Here is a 5,716-nt window from a genome sequence, read left to right on the forward strand (position 1 = left end):
CTCCCGCTGCCTATCGATAGGCATCGATATCCATCGGCAGCGATATTATCGATGCCGATGGATATCGATGCCTATCGATAGGTGTGGAATTGCACAGGCTTCGATGCCCCTCGATATCGAGAGCTATCGATGGCGAGACTCCTTGCATGCCTAACAAGAAGAGCATTGGCCACGGCCACGGCCACGGCCCCGCACCAAAAGCTAAAATGCCCGTCCAGATCGACAGCTAGCGATAGCCATCCAGAGCTACGCACGCCCCTCCACATCGAGGCCTACCCCTGGCTACGGAGCTCTCGACATCGACAGCTTGTGACGCAGAGCGACAGGGCTCGCTATCTCTGCGTGTCCTTCCCGCACGATGCCTATGGAAATCAATGCTCCGCAAGGGACCACCATCCCAAAAACGGTCAATGTCGAGAGGCCTCGGTGCCTCCCAACAGCAACACGGCCCACACATCAAAACCTCTGCATGCCTCTGCCGATCGGCAGCTCCCGCTGCCTATCGATAGGCATCGATATCCATCGGCAGCGATATTATCGATGCCGATGGATATCGATGCCTATCGATAGGTGTGGAATTGCACAGGCTTCGATGCCCCTCGATATCGAGAGCTATCGATGCCAAGACTCCTTGCATGCCTAACAAGAAGAGCATCGGCCACGGCCACGGCCACGGCCCCGCACCAAAAGCTAAAATGCCCGTCCAGATCGACAGCTAGCGATAGCCATCCAGAGCTACGCACGCCCCTCCACATCGAGGCCTACCCCTGGCTACAGAGCTCTCAAGATCGACAGCTTGTGACGCAGAGCGACAGGGCTCGCTATCTCTGCATGTCCTTCCCGCGCGATGCCTATGCAAATCAATGCTCCGCAAGGGACCGCCATCCCAAAAACGGTCAATGTCGAGAGGCCTCGGTGCCTCCCAACAGCAACACGGCCCACACATCAAAACCTCTGCATGCCTCTGCCGATCGGCAGCTCCCGCTGCCTATCGATAGGCATCGATATCCATCGGCAGCGATATTATCGATGCCGATGGATATCGATGCCTATCGATAGGTGTGGAATTGCACAGGCTTCGATGCCCCTTGATATCGAGAGCTATCGATGGCGAGACTCCTTGCATGCCTAACAAGAAGAGCATTGGCCACGGCCACGGCCACGGCCCCACACCAAAAGCTAAAATGCCCGTCCAGATCGACAGCTAGCGATAGCCATCCAGAGCTACGCACGCCCCTCCACATCAAGGCCTACACCGTGCTACGGAGCTCTCGAGATCGACAGCTTGTGACGCAGAGCGACAGGGCTCGCTATCTCTGCGTGTCCTTCCCGCGCGATGCCTATGCAAATCAATGCTCCGCAAGGGACCGCCATCCCAAAAACGGTCAATGTCGAGAGGCCTCGGTGCCTCCCAACAGCAACACGGCCCACACATCAAAACCTCTGCATGCCTCTGGCGATCGGCAGCTCCCGCTGCCTATCGATAGGCATCGATATCCATCGGCAGCGATATTATCGATGCCGATGGATATCGATGCCTATCGATAGGTGTGGAATTGCACAGGCTTCGATGCCCCTCGATATCGAGAGCTATCGATGGCGAGACTCCTTGCATGCCTAACAAGAAGAGCATCGGCCACGGCCACGGCCACGGCCCCACACCAAAAGCTAAAATGCCCGTCCAGATCGACAGCTAGCGATAGCCATCCAGAGCTACGCACGCCCCTCCACATCGAGGCCTACACCGTGCTACGGAGCTCTCGAGATCGACAGCTTGTGACGCAGAGCGACAGGGCTCGCTATCTCTGCGTGTCCTTCCCGCGCGATGCCTATGGAAATCAATGCTCCGCAAGGGACCGCCATCCCAAAAACGGTCAATGTCGAGAGGCCTCGGTGCCTCCCAACAGCAACACGGCCCACACATCAAAACCTCTGCATGCCTCTGGCGATCGGCAGCTCCCGCTGCTTATCGATAGGCATCGATATCCATCGGCAGCGATATTATCGATGCCGATGGATATCGATGCCTATCGATAGGTGTGGAATTGCACAGGCTTCGATGCCCCTCGATATCGAGAGCTATCGATGCCAAGACTCCTTGCATGCCTAACAAGAAGAGCATCGGCCACGGCCACGGCCACGGCCACGGCCCCGCACCAAAAGCTAAAATGCCCGTCCAGATCGACAGCTAGCGTTAGCTGTCCAGAGCTACGCACGCCCCTCCACATCGAGGCCTACCCCTGGCTACGGAGCTCTCGAGATCGACAGCTTGTGACGCATAATCTCTGCTGCACTTGCAGGCAGCTGTCCTGATCCAGTTTCGGGAAGGTTTTGTTATGATCCCAAGGATCGGATTAAGACCCTAAAACCGGTCAAATGTCGTACAACCTTTTACCTTCATTTTCAACGGAGTGTGGAGAAAAGGTCGGGAAAGGCGAAGGGGAGAGGGGAACAACGGTAAGGGGAAAAGACAGAGAACGTTGGAAAAGGAGAAAAGAAACTAGGCACCACCACTCCGCGTCCCATCATGTTCCAATGACTCTGCTCAAGCTCTTCAATCTTTGCAAACAAGCCCCCCCCAGTCACACCGTCTGCAGTTTTTATAGGTTCCTGCCCCGCCCCTGGGCGGTGCTTCCTCCCTCCCCATGCAGATTAGCTGTCATGCTCAGTCCGCCCTCTCGGAACCTTCCAGAAACAGGCTGGGGGTCTCCTGCTCATGCGCAGATGGCAAATGAGTACGTGCCGTTCGTGCCAGTTCGGTTGGTGCCAGAGGTGCTGTTCGCCTAGAAGCGACCTTCTGCCCTTTTCGCGCCCTTTTTACCCCGTGCAGGTGCACGAGGTGGTTGACCTCGCGGACGGCCCCCGAGGGCGCCGGCGCGGCATTGCCCGACGCACCTTGGCAGCGGCGGCTCTGCAGCAGCAGCAGCAATGTCGAGACAGAACCGCATTTAGTACCGGTTCTCTACAGCAGCGTGTTGCTGAGCCCCACAGCTCCGCAGCCCTGCTCTAACTGGGGCAGCTTACACAGCCCACCATTTGCTGGCTAAGAATTTTCCTTCTCTGAGCATAAACTCCTGCTGAATTAGCCAGCTTTGTAGTGTACTGGTGAAAGGCAAACTGTGTGTGTTAACTTCAAATCCAGAGCCCAAACCTGTGGTTTTGTGTGGGGTGGGTTTTTTTGGTTAATGTAGCGTTGACTTCTTCTGTTTCCAGGTTGTGGCACACAGCTTGTGCAAGCAAAGAGGGAGAGGTGATCGTCTTCAGGGGCTGTGCCAACAATTTACTTGCTCATTCTAAAGCTGTAAGTTTATTTTGAGCTTTCCCTTCCTGTGCAGCCCGGCCCTTCCTGAGGGAGCCGTGGCGGCTATCGCCCCAGCAAATGGGAAACGCTGGGAGCCAGCAGTGTGATCTAGTGAGGACTGGTGAAGGAGCATAAACAGAGCTCGAAGGGGAAATGTTTTGCTGCTTTTCTAGAAACCGGGTCATTATTCGTTACTCAGGCAAACTATGACTTGTTCTCCCTCACATCCACATCTCACTCGGAGCCTGTTCCTCTCCCCAACGACTCCTTTAGCTTTGCACTGTGCTTCTCCCAGGGGTGCTTTCAGGGAGCCCCTCCCAAAGTCACTTCTTCACTGCGAGGCCTACAAGGAGGCCTGGCTGCAGAGAGGGGTCTCCTCAGCCGAGAGTAGCCAAGATGGGGGGGGGCTGATGTCTGTAGAACAGCCAGTTGGCTGGAAAGGGTAAATAGGAACAAGCGGGGCAGTGTCTTTCTGTGTAGGAACTAGCAGACATCAGCTGGACCTGGCCGGTGGCGAACAAAAGATACTTCTTTGTGCCGCAGGCAGCCGAGCTCTGGCACTGTGTTCGCAGGACTGACAGTTTATGTGCGTTCGAGGAGCAGATGTAAAAGATGCCACCAGCAGCTGCTGAACCTAGTCCCTGTATCAAAGTCCTTCGCGTGCAGATCACTGAGGGGGAATGTGAACATTCGGCAGAGGCGCCGGCAGATGCTGGCACTCGTCTCCCCTCAGCTCGGCTGTTGGCCGTGGCCGGAGCTGGGACAGGGCCTGGCACAGCCCCGGGCTGATCCGCGTGCTGCCGGCAGGCTCCAGCCCGCGCAGGCCAGACCAAGGCTCCAGCCCAGTCTGGCAGCAACAGATGCTGCTCGGGGCGAGCACGTGAGCCTGGCGCCTTTCTGTGCCCGTCCCCCTCTTACTGCCCCAGCTGCTTGTACACAGCAGAGCTTTGTGGGTTTTTTTAAAACATCTAGTTTCCCGAGTGCCCCTAACTAACTGCCCAGATGGTAGGATTTGGTGAGCAAGTCTGCATTTAGCTTATTTGCTGCTTTTGTGATTTATACAAACCTCAGTCTAGCCCCCATGATCAGCCCCTGCAGCCCACGGAGCGCTGCTGGTTTGTCTTCCTCGCCAGGGTCCACTTGTGTGCAAGCCTTGGCGGTTCTGGCTCCTCAGTGCTGTAATAACGTGACGCCACATAACCCAACTGCCTCTCTCTCTCTCCTTCCCCATCTTCAGGCTCACAGTAATGAAATACTTGTGTTTTCCCTACAACCAAGATCTCTTGTAAGGTAAGAAAGCAAGCTTTAAACTCTCCTGACTCCATCTAAAATGACTAGTGCAGAGTTAGTGGCAGACCTGTTTCTCATGTTTCTGTGATACTTCAAAACCGTCCCCCCCCCCCCCCGCCTTAAAAGCTGAAGTAGCATCAGCCAGTTACAAGAGGACATGGCAAGAGTGCTTTAATAAAGCACACATTTGGCACTGAAGTTGATGGGAATTACTCCTAGCTAATTAGCTTTAAAGAATTAGCTTGTCTTGTTGCACTTACTTGTTCAAAACTGTGCTAACAACTGACTTTTTTTTTTTTTTTTTCCTCCCAGGCTGTGCCTCGAAGCAGTCATTTGCTTTAAGGAGATGCTGGCCAGTTCCTGGAACTGCCTCCCCAAGCACTTGCTGCACAGCGTCAATCAGCGGTTTGGAAGCAACAACACCTCGGGCTCCTGAGCGGCCGCACTGACGTGGCGCTGAGCAAGCTGTGCATGGCTGAGCAAGTCTGAGAGATGTAATAATTTTACCAAGTGTGGCAAACATTAAACTTGTATAGATTAAATATCTTTATTGTTGTAGGTAGTTGCTTCCTGCCTTTAAGTTGCATGTGAATGGCCTAGAGAGAACCTATTTTTGTGTGAAAATGTTTGCAATAAATGTATTTAATGCAGGTGGAGATGTAGCCCATGCTTAAGCTAAAACTAGTTCTGGGTTTGGCCACCTGGAAGACCTTGCGAGGGCCAGCCCCAAGCAAGAAAAGGGGGTGTGCGTACGTGTGGAAATACTTGTTTATGGAGCCCCCGGGTAAGGATCTGTGGACGCTAGCTGTTGTGCAGGAAATACTGAGGCACAGTATCAATATTGAAGAGGAGTGTTGCTTTAGTCCAGGCTGAAGAGTGCTGTGATAGGGAGCAGGCCTGTTTTAGTCTATGGCATTAGGAAACTGTCTGCTAAACACAGTTTGCTACAAATGTTTAAGGTCAGAAATGGGTTTTGAAAAAATTCTACGTAATCAATCAGAGTAGCTAAACTGTCTTAAGCCTTGAGGTGTTGAAGCATCACTACTCCTGCTTGTTTCTAGTTTGTCTTTGGAACTCTTAGGTTGTGGAACTTCAATTGTGAACCTTAGGTAGCAGATATTCTGC

At 53.7% G+C, this 5,716-nt stretch overlaps 1 long non-coding RNA gene across 1 annotated transcript; it reads left to right on the forward strand.

The window, feature by feature from the left end:
- The first annotated feature begins 3,190 nt into the window (after nt 1–3,190).
- Nucleotides 3,191–5,247, forward strand: LOC135328428 (uncharacterized). Its single transcript, XR_010389257.1, has 3 exons — nt 3,191–3,301; nt 4,539–4,591; nt 4,904–5,247. It is a non-coding gene; the product is annotated as an uncharacterized LOC135328428 (long non-coding RNA).
- Nucleotides 5,248–5,716: the final 469 nt, after the last annotated feature.

The sequence above is a fragment of the Dromaius novaehollandiae genome, chromosome 5 (assembly GCF_036370855.1).
Source record: "Dromaius novaehollandiae isolate bDroNov1 chromosome 5, bDroNov1.hap1, whole genome shotgun sequence".
Taxonomy (NCBI): Eukaryota; Metazoa; Chordata; class Aves; order Casuariiformes; family Dromaiidae; genus Dromaius; species Dromaius novaehollandiae.